The sequence below is a fragment of the Choloepus didactylus genome, chromosome 27 (assembly GCF_015220235.1).
Source record: "Choloepus didactylus isolate mChoDid1 chromosome 27, mChoDid1.pri, whole genome shotgun sequence".
NCBI lineage: Eukaryota > Metazoa > Chordata > Mammalia > Pilosa > Megalonychidae > Choloepus > Choloepus didactylus.
This window is the reverse complement of record NC_051333.1, coordinates 3,426,892-3,445,319: the sequence shown is the minus strand read 5'-3', so window position 1 is coordinate 3,445,319 and position 18,428 is coordinate 3,426,892. Positions and strand designations below refer to the sequence as shown.

At 43.1% G+C, this 18,428-nt stretch overlaps 1 long non-coding RNA gene across 1 annotated transcript; it reads left to right on the top strand.

The window, feature by feature from the left end:
* Positions 1-14,382: 14,382 nt before the first annotated feature.
* On the top strand, positions 14,383-16,917 carry LOC119521287. The gene is made up of 3 exons (XR_005214331.1): positions 14,383-14,709; positions 15,478-15,526; positions 16,752-16,917. It is a non-coding gene; the product is annotated as an uncharacterized LOC119521287 (long non-coding RNA).
* Positions 16,918-18,428: the final 1,511 nt, after the last annotated feature.

Sequence of the window (18,428 nt, the reverse complement as noted above, 5' to 3'; positions counted from 1 at the left end):
GGTTCTCAGCTGAAGGTGGCTTTGTCCCCGGGGGACGGGCATCTGAAGACATTTTTGGTTGTCACTGGTGGGGAGGGGGTTGCTACCAGCATGTAATGCATAGACATCACAGACACTGCTAAACTCTACATGCACAGAACAGCCCCACAGCAGAGAATTATAGGGCCCAAAATGCCAAAAGTGCTGAGATTGAGCTTTTTTGTTACTATTTTTTTTTAATTTCTGTAGCTACAATTATCATGAACAAAATAAGGCCTGCAGGCTCTGAATCCTATGCAAGTTGAATATTACATAACAGCTATTTCAGCATCAGAACAGTGGGTGTTTGCAAGAGTGACTAAGGGAAAAGCGAGATTTATGGAACAAGCAGTTTTGACACCAAGACAGTAAAGTGAAGAATTATAAATTGTTTTCATTTAACCATGTAAAATGAGATAGAGTCCTTAAGGATCCTTTGCAAGAAGCCATTCGACTTGAAAGCAATCGTGTGGCAAAACAATCGGAGAAATTCTGCAGGCTCAATCTGGGCTTGAGAAAGAGGTGGAGTGTAATTTGAACCAGGGCTTGAGCAGCAAGATCACACCTTTTGCAAATTGTGGCTTCTCCTGTTGTTATGGAGGGTGACATTTCCCTGAAGACATGAAGCCTGGGTCTGGTTTCATGGCCAGAAATCTTTGACCTCTTCGTCTCCTCCTTGTGCTGAGGCTGAACCCTTGGTCAGCTGGACCTGAAAACTGGGTGACCAGCCAGCTTCCCCCAGTCTTCTCATGCCTTCAGATGTTGGAGAATCACCCCAACTGTGTAGCAAATAAAACGGCCTCACACCAACGTGGCGAATGCTGAGGCTTGAACCAGAGCTCTGGAGGTGAGCGGAGGAGACACCATTCAACGGGTGGTAGAGACGCTCTGGAGGTGCGGTGTGTCGGGTTTGGGAAGCTCGCCAGGCTCGTTAAACAAAACGAGACACCCGGTCGCCCGTGTGGGGACAAGGGAGCAGATTCTGTTGCGGACGTGTGGTGTGCGAGGCATTGACCTGTGTGATTCTGGGTGCAGAGTCTGTGTCCTCCCACACTTGGGTCAGTCCTCGGACGCAGAGACTCATTCACCACTCTAACCCTAAGGCATAGTATTTTACATGAAGTTTTCTTGAAGGAGTGAAAGTCTCCTAAGCTTCAGGGTTCTAGAGCTCACAAAGGAAGACATAACCTGGAGATGGATTTACACGGCAGCCGCTACAGGGTGAGCCGTTGAGAGCGCGTGAGCTGATTTTCCACGGGGTGCGGTCCTGGGGTCTAGCGCCTCCCTGTTACACGCACACTAAAGGGGTCACCTGGGAGGCTGTGTGAGTGTCCACGGCTGTTGTAACAAATGACCACAACTTCCATGGCTCAAAACAACTTGAGTATATTATCTACTGTTCTGGAGGTCAGAACTCCAAAAATGGGCCTCACATGGCTAAAATCAAGCTGTCAACCGGGCCGTTCTTTGCCTTTTCTGCTTCTAGAGGCCCCAGCATCCCTGGCTCACGGCCTGACTCTCCCGGCAGCTGCTCCCGTCGACCTCTCTCCTTCTCGGCCTCTGACCCTGCTGCCTCTGTCTCGAAAGGACCCTTGTGGTGATGCCGGTCCACTGGACAATCCGGGATAAGCCCCATCTCGGGACCCTGGCCTCAGCCCCTCAGCGAGTCCCCCCTTCCACGTCAGGGAGCGGTCACAGGTCTGGGGAGCAGGACGCGGTCACGGTGGGGGCATTCTGCCTACAGGAAGGAGACGTGGGGAAGGGGTGAGAGGCACAGATACGTGGGGCGGGGGACGACGGCCCGTGGCAGCGACGCCCTGGGGGGCTGTGGCCGTGGAAAACGGCTGCTGGAGACGGCGGCTGCAGCCATCCCGGACCACCGGTTTTGGTCCCCGGAAGCTGCCATAGCCAAGAACCACAGACCAGGGCAGCCGAAAACCACAGAAACTTAGCCTCGCTTTGGCAGAGATGGAATCTGAAATCCAGGTATTGGAGGGCCGCACTCGCTCTGAAGTCCACGGGGGAGAATCTGTTTCCCGCATCTTTCCGGCTCCTGGGGGTGGCTTGGCAGAGTCCATGGCGCGCTCCTCAGTGTCCGTCTGTCTGTCTGTGCCCAAGTGTCCTCTTCTTAGAAGAACCTCAGTCGTGTGGATGGAGAGCTGTCTTAACCTGCCTGACTCCATCTGTGACAACCCTATTTCCAAGTAAGGTCACATGCTGCAGTTCTGGGGATTAGACTTCCACATATCTTTTGGGGGGCATTATTCAATCCTTCACTCTCTCCTAACAGGGATCTTGTCTGCCCTCTTCTTTTGGGGGGTGTGTGGTGGGTGGAGGGCAACGCAAGCTAACAAAATGGTTCTAGAGTCTCAGGAAGTGACCCTAGAATTGTGGCCCCACAATTTCTAGCGATGCAAATGGGGTGATGATAACACTTGGCATGAAGGGGCATCAGAATTCCAAATAGTTTTATTGGCAGTGACAGTTTTATTATAAAATGTACATGGAAATGTAAAGCACCCAGAAGAGTCAAATCAATTTCAGAAGAAAATAAAAGGATAAAGGTGAAGAACTCACTGTCTGATTTCAAGACTGTATTAGTCAGGATTCTCCAGAGAAACAGAACAGGCAGAATATATATACAAATACTGGGAGACTTATTACAGAAATTGGCTCATGTGACAGTAGGGATTGGCAAATCTGAATTCTGTAGGGCAGGCCACAAGCTAGAAACTCCAATGAAGGTGAAGTTGTATCCTCCAGGAGAAGCTGGTTGGCTGAAGTAGAAGCAGAAATTCTTCTTTCTGCTTTCTGAAATCCTCAATGCTGGCTTTTAACTCCTCCAATTGATTGGATGAGGAGACTCCTCACCTTGCTGAAGGTAATCTCCTTTGTTAATTGTAGATGCAATCAGACAGATGCAATTATCCAGCTATAGATGCAAATCCATCTATGAAATACCCTCATAGTAACAATCAGGCCTGTGCTTGCTTGACCAAACAACTGGACACCATAACCTAGCCCAGCTGACACATGAAATTGTCCATCAGATAGTCTTACTGTAGATCTACAGTCATCAAGATAGTGTGGTGTAAAGATAGATCTATGGGAGAGAATCAGGAGCCCCAAAATAGACCCACATATATATGGCAAATGTGCCAGGAAATTCAAAGAACAAAGGATTTGTTTTCAACAAATCGCAATAGAACAACCAGATGTCCATTTGGAAAAATATGAACTTCAGTTATTACCTCACATCATGTATGAAATTTAACTTAAAATAGACCATGGACCTAAAGGTAAAAGCCAAAACTATAAAATTTCTATTAAAAAAAATATGAGAAAATATTTGTATCATTGGGCTGGGCAAAGATTCCTTAGGATACAACAAAACCATGAGCCATAAAAGAAAAAAATTCATAAATTGGGCTTTCTCAAAATTAAAATGTTTTGTTCTTCAAAACACACTACTAAGAAAATGAAAAGGCGAGCTACAGACTAGGAGAAAATAATTGCAAAACACATACCAATTGTCTCAATTAACAGGACTGCTGTAACGAATACCACACTGTGTGTTGGCTGAAAGATCTGGAATCTATTGTCGCAGGCTTTGGAGGCTGGAAATGTGACAGGAAGGCACTGGACAACATCTGAATTTTCTTTGCTTATAACGATTCCCACCATATGGATTAAGGCCCATCCTGATTCGATTTTGCCTCAACTACATAGGATCCTATTCACAAATGGGGTCCCAGCCCCAGGAATGCAGGTAAGACCTGAAAGCATCTTTTGTGGGTACACAATTCAATCCCCAACGTGATTAAGAGCTCCTATCCAGAATAGACAAAGCACCCTCATGACAGTAAGACAAACATCCCAGGGGGGAAATAGCTGAAAGATTTGAATCGACATTTCACAAAAAACATATATGAATGAAAAGCACATGACATGATACTCAATATTATTAGTCATTAGGGAAATGTAAATAAAATCATGACAATATACTACAACACAGCCATACGTGCAGCCACATAGATGAATCTCGAAAGCACTAAGCTAAGTGAAACAAACCAGACACAAAAGACTGAACACTGTAGGATCGCATTTATATGAAATTCTATAAGAGATAAAATCATAGTGACAGAAACTATATCAACTGTTGCCAAGGGCTGAGGGGTGGGGTTGAGGGAAAGTGGTCATGAGGGAAATTTTAGGGGTGATGGAGATGTTCTATATCCTTATGGTACTAGAAGTTATATGACTATCCATTTGTCAAACACTCATGGAATCATATACTTAAAACTGGTGAGTTTAATTGCAGGTAAGTTATATCTCAATAAAGCTAACAGAATGGGCAAAAAATTAATAAAGGCATAACAAAAAGAAGATAAATCAATGAGGATTTATTGTTTACTGGGTGCACAGTTTGGGTAATGGGTATTGGTGGTGATGGTAGCACACCGTCATGATTGTAATGAACACCAATGAATTGTACACTTAAAAGTGGTTAAAATGGGAAATTTTGAGTTGTATATATGGTACTACAATTAAAAAGTTTTTTAAGAAAAAGATAAATGAATGACCAATGAGCACATGAAGAGACACTCGGTCATTAGTCATCAGAAAAAAAATGCATATTAAAACTAAAATTAGATTTCACTGCATATCTACTAGAACAGTTAGAATTAAAAAGACTGATGATACCAAGTGTTGGCAAGAACATGAAGCAAGTGGAGTTCTCAAAAGTTGCTGGTGATAATGTAAAAGGGTCCAGCCACATTGGAAAGCAGTTTGATAATTTCTTCATCAATGGAAATTTTCAAATGAAGGTTATGACTCCATGGGAATCTGCCACAAGTAACCCTGAGATTTAAAACCTTGATGCACCACCGTGCTGGTGCCAAGCAATGTCGAGTGGAGAGATGATCAATTCCACAGTTGTGCAGCAAAGCCAGTAATGACATGAAAAAATGTGTTGTACGTCAACTGGAAAGGAGCTGCTTGGAGAGGTTTATTAGGGATTCCCCTTGGACAGTAGCCAAGTTTTCACTAAGTGAAAATTAGATTGTTGGACCATCATCCTTAGCCTCCAGTGGCATCAAATGGATTTGGGTCAGACTACAGATTTATTATAAGGAATTTGTTCATGCAACCATGGAGTCTAACAAGTCTGAATTCCAAATAGCAGGTCAGAGGCTGGAAATTCTGATAAAGGTGATGTTGAAGTCCTTGGTCCAAATTCGCCAGGGGAAGCTGGCAAGAAATTCCAGTAAGAGCCAATGCTAAACTTGAGGCAGAAATTCTTCTTTCTGGGTTCTGAAACCCTCAGTTCTGGCTTTTAAGACCTCCAGATGATTGCTTGAGATTTTACCCACATTGCCAAGAGCAATCTCCTTTGTTGATTGTAGATGCTATCATCTAATTGTAGATGTAATCAACCAACTGTAGATGCAAGTCCTATCCACAAAATACCACCACAGTAACACGTAGGCAACTGTTTGACCAAACAACTGGACCCCATGACCTAGCCAAGTTGACAAGTGAAATTTACCATCACAAGCAGCATGGGGGCTGCAAGACTTGCAGAAGCCAGGAAGACCTTTGAGAGAAGGGGTGAGGAGGAACACACTCTGCCTGGACTGCCATTTTGCAATAGGGAATAGGGGAAACTATAGAAGAAGAAGGAGGAGAAGGAGGGATTGAGGGAGGGGGAGGGGGAAAGGGGAGGGGAGAGGAGGGGAGGAGGGGAGAAAGGAAACTGAATTTTACTAAATATAAATTAAAAGTTGAATTGAACATCCCGTGGCCACCCAGTACCAGCTCCTGGTTGTATGACATCTCTAGAAACGTCTGCCCCACATTACAGTGCCATTTAATAAGCTAGGGAGGGGCAAACAATGATGCCAAGATCCAGGGGCCCAGAAAGTCTATAAAATTCCTAAAGGGGTGTGGTCTGGTTAATATTTCTAATCCTTACAGCAGAAGGAAATAAATTCCTAAAATGGGCAACCAAAGTGGCTGCAATTAATAACCAGACTGACCACTGGGTGTGTGGACAGGTGCCGACGACTTCCACCAGAGCTGGGACGCCTTGAACGGTACTGCCTGGGATTTAATGATCTGCTTCACCAATTTTCCCCTTGACATTTGCAGGCATAGTAATAGTATATGCATCTTACACCGTTGTTGTGGATTCTGCCCCCAGATGTGCCTCTCAACTGCCACTCAGGGATAACCCTGGAAGAGAGGTGTAGAGAAGGTAAGAGAAGGTTTTTTGAGGGGTGGAGTGTGAAGCCATAAACCAAAGAAGCCATAAATTCCTAGATAAGTGAAAACAAACAAACAAACAAACAAAAAAACCACCCTGTAGGTGTATCTTAAAGCACAGGTGCACATTCCTCAGCACAAGCACAAGAGCTCTCTGTACTAAACTACTTCTGCTACGTATCAGTAACTTCAAAGAAACATGTTTACAATCTTGCAAATTCCAGTTTGGCTCTGTGCCTTCCTGGGCAGTGCGGTGCTCCACTCTGAACGTCCTGGTTTGTAAGTTCCCTAATAAACCATTACTATTTTGCTAACACACCCACACAGATTCCTGACACTGTCACAAGCATTGTGAATGGAAAAAAAACAAACAAACAAAAAAAAGAATGAGAACTGACCCTGCCTTTATGGTGCTTTTGGTCTGGTGACAAGCACTGTTATCACAAATAGTGGTAAGTGCTGATTGTGACTTCAAGAACATACTTCTGCCTCTGCCCGCCCCCTTGTGTGATAGCAACCGATTTTCTCCTGCTGAAAGGAGCTCCCTTGTTCCCTGTTTAAGCTTTGAGTCTGATTCAAGGTGTGTTTCCTTGTGTGCAGACATTTAATTCAGTTTGCAGTGTTATGCTACAGTTTTTTTTCTGCTACATGCTTGGGTCTTTTGAGGAATGGGTTGGGGGTGAATTTTCATCAGCTGACTTTTTGGACTCTCATTCTGTTTTATTTTTGCAGCAGCATTTGATAGATGAAAACTGCGCCTCTGAATTTCTGGAAACAGTACTGGTTCTTGTGGATGATGTGCATAGTTCTTTTTTAATTTATTCCTAGATATTTAATTTTCTTCGTCACTTTGATGATTTTCAGTCCAAGACTGCCCTTTCCTTGAGTCTCCACTAACTATGTTTGGATTGGTTTGGTTATTGGGTGGCTCTTTTGGGGGTTGGGGAGGTGACATGGGGAGAGAGTGTGTGTCCTTGACTTTTTTCTTGCAAAACCTAAATTTCTCTCTTGCTTCTTTTTCCCCTTCACTATGAAGTATCCAAAAGGCACATTTCCCCAACTTTTACCACTCTTCTCTTCCCAAAGAGGTATCTTTCCAAGACTGTTCCTTCCTTGTTTCCTGTGCACATTTGTAAGCCCTGATAAAAATAATCAAAAATAGCTCCTGAGTTTTCTCATAACTAGAACAAAAGTTAAATGCCCCAAACTAGCATAGAATTATATGACAAACATCCTCGTCAGAAAGTCCCTACCAGGACACTCAGCCCCAAAGAGCCAGATAAGCTTCTAGTTAAGTGTCCCCAACCCAATTACAGATGAAGCCCACCTTATACTCATCCCACCCCTGTGAGACCAACGGGTCCCTGCTCCAATCAACAGTCCCTGGCCGGCGTCTTGGTTTATAAAGCTGCCCACAAACTCCCCAGCCTCGAGGCTGCTTTTGCCAGCTGATGTTTTCCCTGCTGCTGCAACAATCGTGGCATCTGAAGAAAATGCGGTAAACTGGAGCCCGACTCCCATTTGTCTTTCAACAGCCTCTTTCCCACAGTCCACGCTCTCTGATCTGCCTGAATGCTTTTTTAGCATCCTCCTTCTGGCAGTGGTTTTCAAGCCATTTTAGGTCAATCAGCAGTTTTTCTGCCATTGCAGCAGAAGCATGAGAGATTGCTCATTGGGAATTGGTGTTTTTTCTCTTTTTCATTTTACTTCTTTTGAAGTTGGGGTATTCTCTGTCTTCTCATTGTGCTGAGTCATGGTTTTTTGTTGTTCGTGTGTTATTCCGTGTTGCTTTTAGATGCTATGTGGGGATCCACTTAACAGGCTTCCATAGTCTGCAGGACCTGGATGGCCCAAAACATTAAAATCTTCATCATAGCTGAGTGACCCCGCATCACAGATCCCCCCCATTTGCCCTCATATTCCAACCCCAGAGGCTGCGATTCATCCAGCTTGAGCTGGATCTGCCACAGGAATGGAGGGGGTGGGAGGGCATTCCTGAGGTGAGCAAACTTCATCTTGTGAGACACCATCTGCGATGGTTCATTTTATGGGTCAACTTGGCCAGGTTGTGGGGTCCAGTTGTTTGGTCAAACACTGGCCTGGACATTGCTGTGAAGGTATTTCACAGATGGGATCTGCATCTACAATCAGTTGACTTTAAACAAGGGAGATAATGTGGGGTGGGCCTCATGCAATCTGTTGGAGACCTTAAGAGTAAAGAACTGGGGGTTCTGAGAAGAAATTCTGCCTCGAGACTGCAGTTTCGACTTACTGGAATTTCCAGCCTGCAGCCCTGCCCCACAGATCTCAGCCTTGCCAGCCCCCACAGTCACTGAGCCAATTCCTTAAAAGAAATCTCCGGAGCACCTGACATGCACCTGCCTAAGGATGGACCATGATCTCCAAGCAGGGGGTGCCAGTCTCCTCTGGCGAGGAGGAAGGGGCTGCTTCTGCTGGAAAGGGGAACTTGGGGTTCAGGATTTTCAGGTTTGTCCACCCAGTCCCAGATCCCAGTCCCCAAGGAATTCTGGAAACATTCCATTTCCTTTAAGCTCTGCTTCCCTTATAAGATCCCTGCTGTGGTGTTTAGCAGTCAGCCCCACAGCTGTGGGAGATAATGGTCCCCTTCAAAGCCCCCTAGAGGACCTCTGGTTTCACAGCAGATCTTCAGTTGGAAATGGGCTCCCCGGAGATGGTTGTCCTTTTTCGCTAGATTTCAGTTGCCATCAGAAGCGGCAGCCTCCTCCCCCAGCCTTGTAAACCGTGTGACCAGTCGCCCTGCTGGGCTGGGCTTGACTTTTTTAGTTTAGACCCGTAATCCCCAAAAGAGAGGGTCCTGGGATCAGACATTGAGTTCCAAATCCTCCTCTTACTATGGCACCCTAAGTTTAAAAAGAAAAAAACAGAGAGTTTGCAATAAATTGTTTCAGTTGATTTGCTTGAAAGCAACATTTGCAAAGCAGGTTCAGCCTCATTTAAGCAGAAATGAATTGCTGAGGTATGTGTTGGGGAAACTCACAGTCACGTGAAAAGCAGAGGAAACCCATTTTGAAGAGGATTGTGTGGGAGGTGGGATGATGACCCCCACCCCCACCACAGAGCCCGCCACTCCCTAATGCTGAGAACCTGCGAATGCCTTACCTTACGGGGCAGTGGGGGAGGAGAGTAGCAGCTGGGGCTCAGGTTGCTAATAAAATGAGAGAGTTCTGGGTCAACCAGGTGGGCCCAATATCGTCACAATGGTCTTTTAAAGAGGAAGAGGGAGGCAGAGGAAAGAGACGCAGGTAGATGTTGGCATGAGAACTCAGCTTGATGCTGGGGACTTTGAAGATGCAGGAACAGGGCTTCCACTCAAGGAATGAGGTAGTCACTGGAGGCTGGAAAGGGCAAAGAAGGAGCCTGCCCCTCGTGCCACCAGAGGGAAGGCGTCCTGTGGCAGCTTCATCTCAGCCCAGGGAGCTCCGCGTTGGACCTCTGACCTGCAGAACGGTAAGGAAATAGATTTGCACTGTTTAAGCCACTAGGGGTGTGAAGACTTGTCACGCAGCCATGGGAGAGAGGGGAACCAGGGAAGGGGCAGGGGCCCAGGGACCTGGAACCAACAGGAAATATCTTCAGGCCCCGTCTTTGGGACGAATATGTTTAGTCTTGGTGTCAGTTCCATCAAATGTAAATTCCAAGAAGAGGGTCTCTTGGTCAAATGTGTACTCCCAGGCCATGGGAAGACAAGAGAACTTGACAGAGAAATCTACCAAACCCGTAGGCAGGAGGGGAGCAGAGAGAGTCGATGTAGCTTAATATCATCAAAACGCGTCACTGAACTTAACTAGAAAATTATCATATTGCGTCTATCTCTGTGCTTTTCCCTGCCTACACAGAACCCCCCAGGGTTAACTGTTATCCTGACTTTTACACTGATTTACCATTCCCTTACAATTTTCATCATTTTATCATGTATATATGTAAACATGTAGCTTTATAATATATGCATAGTTTAGAGTTGTTTGTATTTGGGCTTCATAAATATGAAATCATATGTGAAAAGTTTTAATGCAAGATGATTTTTTCATTCAGCATCGCTTCTAAGAGTCAGCCATGCTTTTGCATTTAGTTGCAGCTCATTGACTTCTGCTAATGAACAATACCCTGCTGTGTGACTATGCCACCAGTCATTGCCTCTGTGGATGGCACCTGTGTTATTGCCATTTTTATCACTTTATAATCCCATTTTCTTTCAATCCTTCTGATGAGAGCTAGGAGTAAAGTTCCGTTTGGTTTCCATTCTGCCATTAACACCTGTCGGTCATTTCTCGTCACCTAACAGAGAGGGCCCTGGGCAGATCAAGGGGTTAGGAAATGTTAGTAACTGTTTTTATTGCTACAGCAGCCTTCTATGTGTGAGTCACCTGAGATTCCTTGTAAGTGCATTTACTAGGGTTTCAAACGTTAGCTGATTAAAAGAAAAATATTAAGTAATAGTTCGAGGGGCCTTCCAATGGGGCAAGCAGCGACACTGGCCCTAAAGGTTGTGGCAGCCTCTGAGGGCTGGGTCAGGTGGAGCAGGACAGCACCTGGAGTGGCCTCTGGAGGACAAAGCCTGCCTTAGCAGGACGCGCAGTGCAGAAGGTGCAAGCAAGAGGAGCGAGCGACGGAAACTTTCACACGTGCAATGTGTAAAAGAGGTGAGGCGAGAGACACTTACCTGAACGTACACAGGTATTTACAGAGGGCTCTCTGAGTGGTGGAACTGAGCAAGCAGTGGTTGGGGTAGCCCAGAGGCTTCATGTTTACTTTGTGGTACGGTTTGAATCTTTGGCATGAGCTTGTATTAATTATCAGAAAATAATACAAGTGGTTTTACAGTGTGGTTAAGTCTTCTTCATTGCAGCAGATTTTATCTGTCCCTTAGGACTTGATTGTAGAGCTATGGTGTCACATTGCTTTCTTTTTAAATACCTGATCTGCAGTATAGTAATATTTAGATATATTTATATTTCTTCAATTTACTGTTTTTAATGCAATTTTACTGAGCTATATTCACATTCCAGATAATCATCCAAAGGGTACAATCAATGGTTCACAGTACCGTCGTACAATTGTGCATTCATCACCACAATCAAGTTTTGAACATTTTCATTACTCAAAAAAAAAAAAATTAAAATAATAAAAATAAAAAGAACACCCAAAACATCCAATCTCCTTATACCCCCCATTATTTATATATTTTGTCTGTATTTTCTTATGCATCTGTCCATACACTGGATAGAGGGAGTGTCACTCACAAGGTTTTCACAACAACACAGTCACACTGTAAAAGCTATACAGTTATATAGTCACCTTCAAGAATCAAGGCTACTGGGTTGCAGTTCATCACTTTCAGGTATTTCCTTCTAGATATTCTAATACACTAAAAACTAAAAAGGGATATCTATATAATGCATAAGAATAACCTCCAGAATGACTTCTCCACTCCAGCTGAAATCTCTCAGCCACTGGAACTTTACTTGGTTTCATTTCTCTTCCCCTTTTTGGTCCAAGAGGCTTTCTCAATCCCACAATGCCAGGGCCAGGCTCATCCCTGGGAGTCATGCCCCACATTGCCAGGGAATTTACTCAGTTTTTTGAACTGGCAATATACTCACATGGCTCAATTATCAAGAATTACAAAAATATGACAAGTGAAAAGTCTCCCTCCCACACTTGCCCCCCCATCCACCTGCTTCCCACCCCCCTCTCCCATGGGCAGTCGCTGCTTTTATTGTTTGGTATGTGTTGCACTAGATACAAGAATTAAAAATACATGCTTTGTTCCTCAGGAAGCTAAATATAGATTTGCCATATGACCCAGCTATTCCATTGCTGGGTATATACTCAGAGGAACTGAAACTTAAGACACAAACAGACATTTGTAAACCAATGTTTATTGCAGCATTATTCACAATTGCCAAGAGATGGAAACAGCCCAAATGTCCATCAAAGGACGAGTGGATAAACAAACTGTGGTATATACACATGATGGAATATTATGCAGCTGTAAGACAGAACAAAGACATGGATCATGTAATAATGTGGATGAACCTTGAGGACATTATGTTGAGTGAAGTTAGCCAGAAACAAAAGGACAGATTCTGTATGGTCTCACTAATATGAACAGACATTAATGAACAAACTTTGGGAGTTAAAAGCTGACAACACAGGCGACCAGGAGATAGAAAGACAGCAGAGATCAGCCATTTGATGCTGAAGGACTACAGAATGTTTAGGATTGATTGCATAGATCCAGAAATAGATAGCATAATACTGTGTGATGGTAGCACGGTATTGTAAGTACACTGAACAAAGATGTCTGTGAGTAAAGCTGAAAGAGATGGGATAGAAGAACATATGACACCAGAGGTAAAGATAGATGATAAAGACTGGGACTGTATAACGTGGCAAAAACTGGAGTAGCCAATGACTGTTACTAAATATACAAATATAAAAATGTTTTTACATGTGGGAAAGCAAATGAATGTCAACCATGTAGAAATTTGAAAAAGGGATGGTATTCAGGAAAAAACATAATCAAAGCAAACTGGAGTCTATGGTCAACAGTAACATTGTAATATACCTCCATTAAATGTAACAAAGGCAATATGCCAATGCTAAATGTATATGAGAGGGGGATATAGGGGAGGAATATGGGATTCTTGGTAGTGGTGTTGTTTGCTGTCCTTGGTAGTATATTATATTGTATGACATGTTGTTTTTCTTTTTAACATTTTTTCTTATTGCTGAAAAGAAAGAAAACAATTTTTCTTGTGGTAATCAGTATGTTTGGATGCTGATTGTAGTGATAAATGTACAACTTTATGATGATGCCATGAACAGCTGATTGTGCACTGTGGATAAATGTATGGTGTGTGAATTTAACTCTATAAAATTGTAGGAAAATATATATATAGGAGTAAAAGTGTTGGAGAAAACATGGCGAGAGGGATGATGCCTCGCCAATATGGACTAACTACAATGTGTAAACTCAGAATTGAATCTTAGAACATAGCCTAACATGGACACAATAATTGTAATAGTCCCTAGATTGTAAGCTCTTACAGCAGTTAACTCTATCCGTGAAGTGTAAGGCCTATCTCTAAACTTTGAGATGCTGACCCCCTAGCATATGTTGTTACAAACATTGGGACTGGCGGTTTGATGTGCTGAGCCCTCGAGCATGGGACTTGCCCTTACGAAGCTCATTACCACAAAGGAGAGTCTAAAGTTGTATATAATGGTGCCTAGGAGTCTCCCCCTGAGTACCTCTTTGTTGCTCAGATGCGGCCCTCTCTCTCTCTAACTGAGCCATCTCGACAGGTGAACTCACTGCCCTCCACCCTACGTGGGACCCGACTCCCAGGATTGTAAATCTCCCTGGCAATGCAGAATATGACTCCCGGGGATGAATGTGGACCCGGCATCGTGGGACTGAGAGTATCTTCTTGACCAAAAGGGGGATGCAAAATGAGACGAAATAGTTTCAGTGGCTGAGAGATTCCAAATGGAGTCGAGAGGTCACTCTGGTGGACATTCTTATGCACTATATAGATAACACCTCTTAGGCTTTAATGTATTGGAATAGCTAGAAGTAAATACCTGAAACTACCAAACTCCAACCCAGCAGTCTGGACTCCTGAAGACAATTATATAATAATGTAGATTACAAGGGGTGACAGTGTGATTGTGAAGACCTTGTGGATCATACCCCCTTTATCTAGTGTATGGATGAGTGGAGGAATGGGGATAAAAACTAAAGGACAAATGGGGTGGGATGGGGGGATGATTTGGGTGTTTTTTTTCACTTTTATTTTTTATTCTTGTTCTGGTTCTTTCTGATGTAAGGAAAATGTTCAGAGATAGATTGTGGTGATGAACGCATAACTATGTTATCATACTGTGGACAGTGGATTGTATATCATGGATGATTGTATGGTGTGTGAAAGTATTTCAATAAAACTGAATAAAAAAAAAAAAGATACCATGAAAAAAAAAATACATGCTTTGTTTCCACTCCTGTACACAAATGGTAGCAAGCCATACACAGTGTTCTTCATCTTGATTTTTTTTTCACGTATTTGGGAAATTTTTTCACCCATATAGACACATAAAGGGCATCTTCATTTTTGTGTAGCTTCAGAGAGTTCATTAATGGATGCATCGTGCGTTATTTACCAAGTCTGCTATTGATGGGCTTTTTGCTTTCCCAACTTTCTATTTTGAAAATGTTCAAATCTACAGAAAACTTAAAGGAACAGTAAAACGAACACCTTTGTACCTTTGTGCATCAAAAGGTTTAACGTAGCAGGTCCGATGGCTATCTTTAGAAAGCCCTGCTTGCAAGGCTGGCCCTCAGCTGGAGTCTCTCCCTGGAACTTTCCTTGAATGATAAGGGTAAGTCACAGATTCACAGTGCGTAAACTGTTTTCACAAATAATATTGTTTTTGATGGACACCTGCTGTCTTTCTGGGAAACTGTAATCTCGGTGCATGCCAGGCAGAGGAATCGATGTGACCAGCCCCCAAGAATTACCCCGGGTACTGGGTCTCCAGTGAGCGTCCCTGGGGGACAGCACTTCACAGGGGTGTCGCACTCGTTGCTGGGGGAGTTGAGAGCAGCCTGTGCGACTCCCCAGCTTGTACCTGCTTCCTCCAGGCTTCGCTCCATGTGTCTTTTCCCTTTGCTAATCTTTGCTTCAGTGAGTTTAAATTTAAATTTAAAAACCAGTAGTCAGCTCAGTTATTGGAAGACCTTTAAGCAGGCGTGTGACAACTCAGGGATGTGACTCTACTTTTCTTGACTGTAAATGTCAAGAAATCCTCACAGATCAGGAACTCCAACAAAATTTTGGTGGGTGTGTGTGAACGGTCCATAAGTCTAAAATACACACCAGACTTCAGACTTAGTGTGAAGAGTTTTTAAATATCTAAATGTTTTAGACTGATTACATGTTGAAATATTTTGGAAATATTGGGTTAGGCAAAATGTATTGTTAGTTTTGCCTGTGCTTATTATGTTTGATCAAGCGGCTACTAGAACATTTTACATTACATGTGCGGCTCACGTTTCTACAGGGCAGAGTTGCCCTAAAAAATTAAGAGATAATTGTTGATTGCAACATTTAAACTGAGTTTACCTAATTTAAACATTTCTCCTTATAGAAGATGAAACCAAGACTCAGGAAAGCAGGAGCCACTTGGTTTCCTAATGGTAAAATTTATCTAAAATTCATAACTAGTTACTAACATTTTGAAAGTCCTTTGGGAACTCAGGGCAGATGGCAGTGCTGGAGATGGCCCAGCCGTGGACTGGCCCCACGCCTGCTGGACCTGGGCCTGCGGTGTGGGCCTGCGGTGTGGCCTCACGACTCTCTCGTGCAGACCTCTCTCCTCTGTGTGCCGTGAGAGCTGCCAGTGCGCCACCACCCTCATACACACCACGCAGACCATCTCCCACCAGTGCTGGAAGGTCCGCGGGGTCATCACCTTCAGAAGCCAGCAATCCGCACCCCCCTCTACCGCTTGCTTCATGAAAACTGTGAACTTCAGCAGAACTGCTGATTCTTAATCCTTCCTCACCCACTTCCTTCCTCAAACTCCAATTTTACAAATGGTGACCCCCTCCTTTTTTGAACGTCACATTGATTAGAGCTTTTTCCTTGCCTTCACCTATGGTTTTTAACAAAGTTAAACAATTGTCCATTGCCATGAAAAGGAAACAAATTGGCTTTACAAAAAAAAATCCATTGGAAACTAATTTCTCAGTATGTAAGGATTATACTTAAAACAGAAGCAATTGCTTTCTATTTATAGCTTTCCTTTGCAAATTAAAAAAAAAAAGCCTATTGAAGAAAGTCTGAACAACACCAAAAAATCACCTGAAATTCCATTAATTAGAAATAATCACTCAAAATTAAATATTGGCATCATTCATTAAATTAAGTTCTCCATGCATGATGCATATTTTTGAGCTTTCTAAACCAGCCTCCCAAAACTCTTTCAAAGATGTAGTTACTATGAGTAAAACAGTTTTCTTGAGTCAGAAACCTTCTGTGAAAGCAGTTAGGCCCCACAAAAAGTAAGTGCATGCTGTATGACTTTAGTTTGCATTTTCTAGAATTTTATGTGAACAATCTACAGTAACAGCAGATCACTGGATGCCTGGGGATGGAGAGGGAGAGAGAAGGGGATGACAAAGGGAAGGGAGGACTCTCTCGGGGGTGATGGAAACGTCGGCATGTGGTTTGTGCCCGTGTGTTCACACAGGCTGGAGAAGTACTAGGGTGAGGCCGCTGAGGCACTCAGACCCAAAATTTAAGAGGATACCAAAAATTCATCAAGATACATAATATTTTTATGCAATGCATTTAAAAATGAACACAGAAGGCTGCCCCCTCCCAGCCCTGTATTCCATGTCCCCTCTGCTTGCCCTGCAGACACAGCCGCTTTCAGGCCCTGCAGTTGTTGGTTCTCAAAAGGGAAAGAAAACGGCATCTTCTCCCAGCCTAAGTATATAACTAAGCCAGAAATGGTCTTGGAAGAACAAAAAGTAAATGAGGATATTCGACCCACGACAGCTCTTGAAAGTGAGAAGGAAATAGAATTGCCTTACAAGATGACAGATAATCTTCCAGAGGCTGTTGATTTTGGAACTACGCCTTCATCACACTTTGCCCACATGAGAGGGTTCCTTTCCAAGCCAGTGTGCAAGACGTCACAAGCGTTTGCTCCACTGAAGCCGTTAGAATCCCCGTGGGGTGCAGTTCCAGCAGACTGAGGAAGCGGACGGTTTCTTCAGTATCCCTGAGGCCCGTCTCACTTCATCATGGGTGTGTTGAACTGGTCCTGAATTCACGTCCAAGGAGAAAAGGACTTCCAGGGACCCAAATAACAAGGACGAAGCAAGAAGCATTCCATCTGCCTTCTTTCTTGAACATGGGATACAAAGTTCCACTTTATTAGCAGCAACTGCTAGAGAAAAGATGTGGGGGTTTAGGGTTCATTTCTTCCAAAAAAATTTCCATAGTGGACTGTTTAGAAAGAGGAGAGATTCGGTTTGAGATTATGAAATAAACCACAAACTTGTTTAAACTATCCAGTATCTGATTTTTAAATCCTGATCTTTGTTTTATACGATCAAACAATTTTTCATAGAGGAGATGGTACCCAGTGTAAAAGCCTGCATATTTTTATTCAGCACTGACCTTTGAAACTTTCCTCCCATTTTAAAAGCAGGCTGTTCAAGGTTTTGTTCTTTGCCTCTGAATTGAGAGGTTTAATAATGTAAGAACCCTTGGTTTGAAGGTTCTCATGGAATAAAATATTAATTTATTTTAAACAAACCCTCACCGAGGCAAGGAAGGGTTCCAGATCTTCAAACAAGTGTGGTTTGGGAGGGTAGTTTTGGTTTTAAGTGTGATTGATTACTTTATAAGGATAGGAAGTAAATAAATGGAATCAAAATAAAACAAAAAAAAGCTACAACTATTTGGTAGAGCTTGATGTCTTTAGAAATGTTTTTTAATGTAATTTTATTGAAATATATTCACATACCATACAATCATCTAAGGTGTACAAAAATTGTTCAGTTTCATCATAGTTGTGCGTTCAACACCACAATTTTTGCACATTTTCATTACTCCAAAAAATAAAAATGAAAATGAACACCCAAAACATCCCGTACCCCCCTCCACCATATTGTTCATTTACTTTTTGTCCCCATTTTTTTCTACTGATTTGTCCATACACTGGATAAAAGAAGTGTGAGACACAAGGTTTTCACAATCACACAATCACACCATACAAACCTTATAGTTATACACTCACCTTCAAGAATCAAGGATCCTGGATGGCAGTTCAACAGTTTCAGGTATTTCCTTCTAACTATTTTAATAAACTAAAAACTAGAAAGGGATATTTAGAAATGTTTTGCCTTCCTAACCCTAAGCCTAAGGGTATTTAACACTAGTGCCTATCTATTTAATGAGGGAATTCTAGTCTCAAAAGTTGTCTAAACTCCTCCCTCCCCCTTTTTCTTTTGGTTTTGGAAAACCCTGAGGGTGTTAGTCTCAAACTGGAAAGTCCAGACAGGAAATTACATTAATGGCTTCACC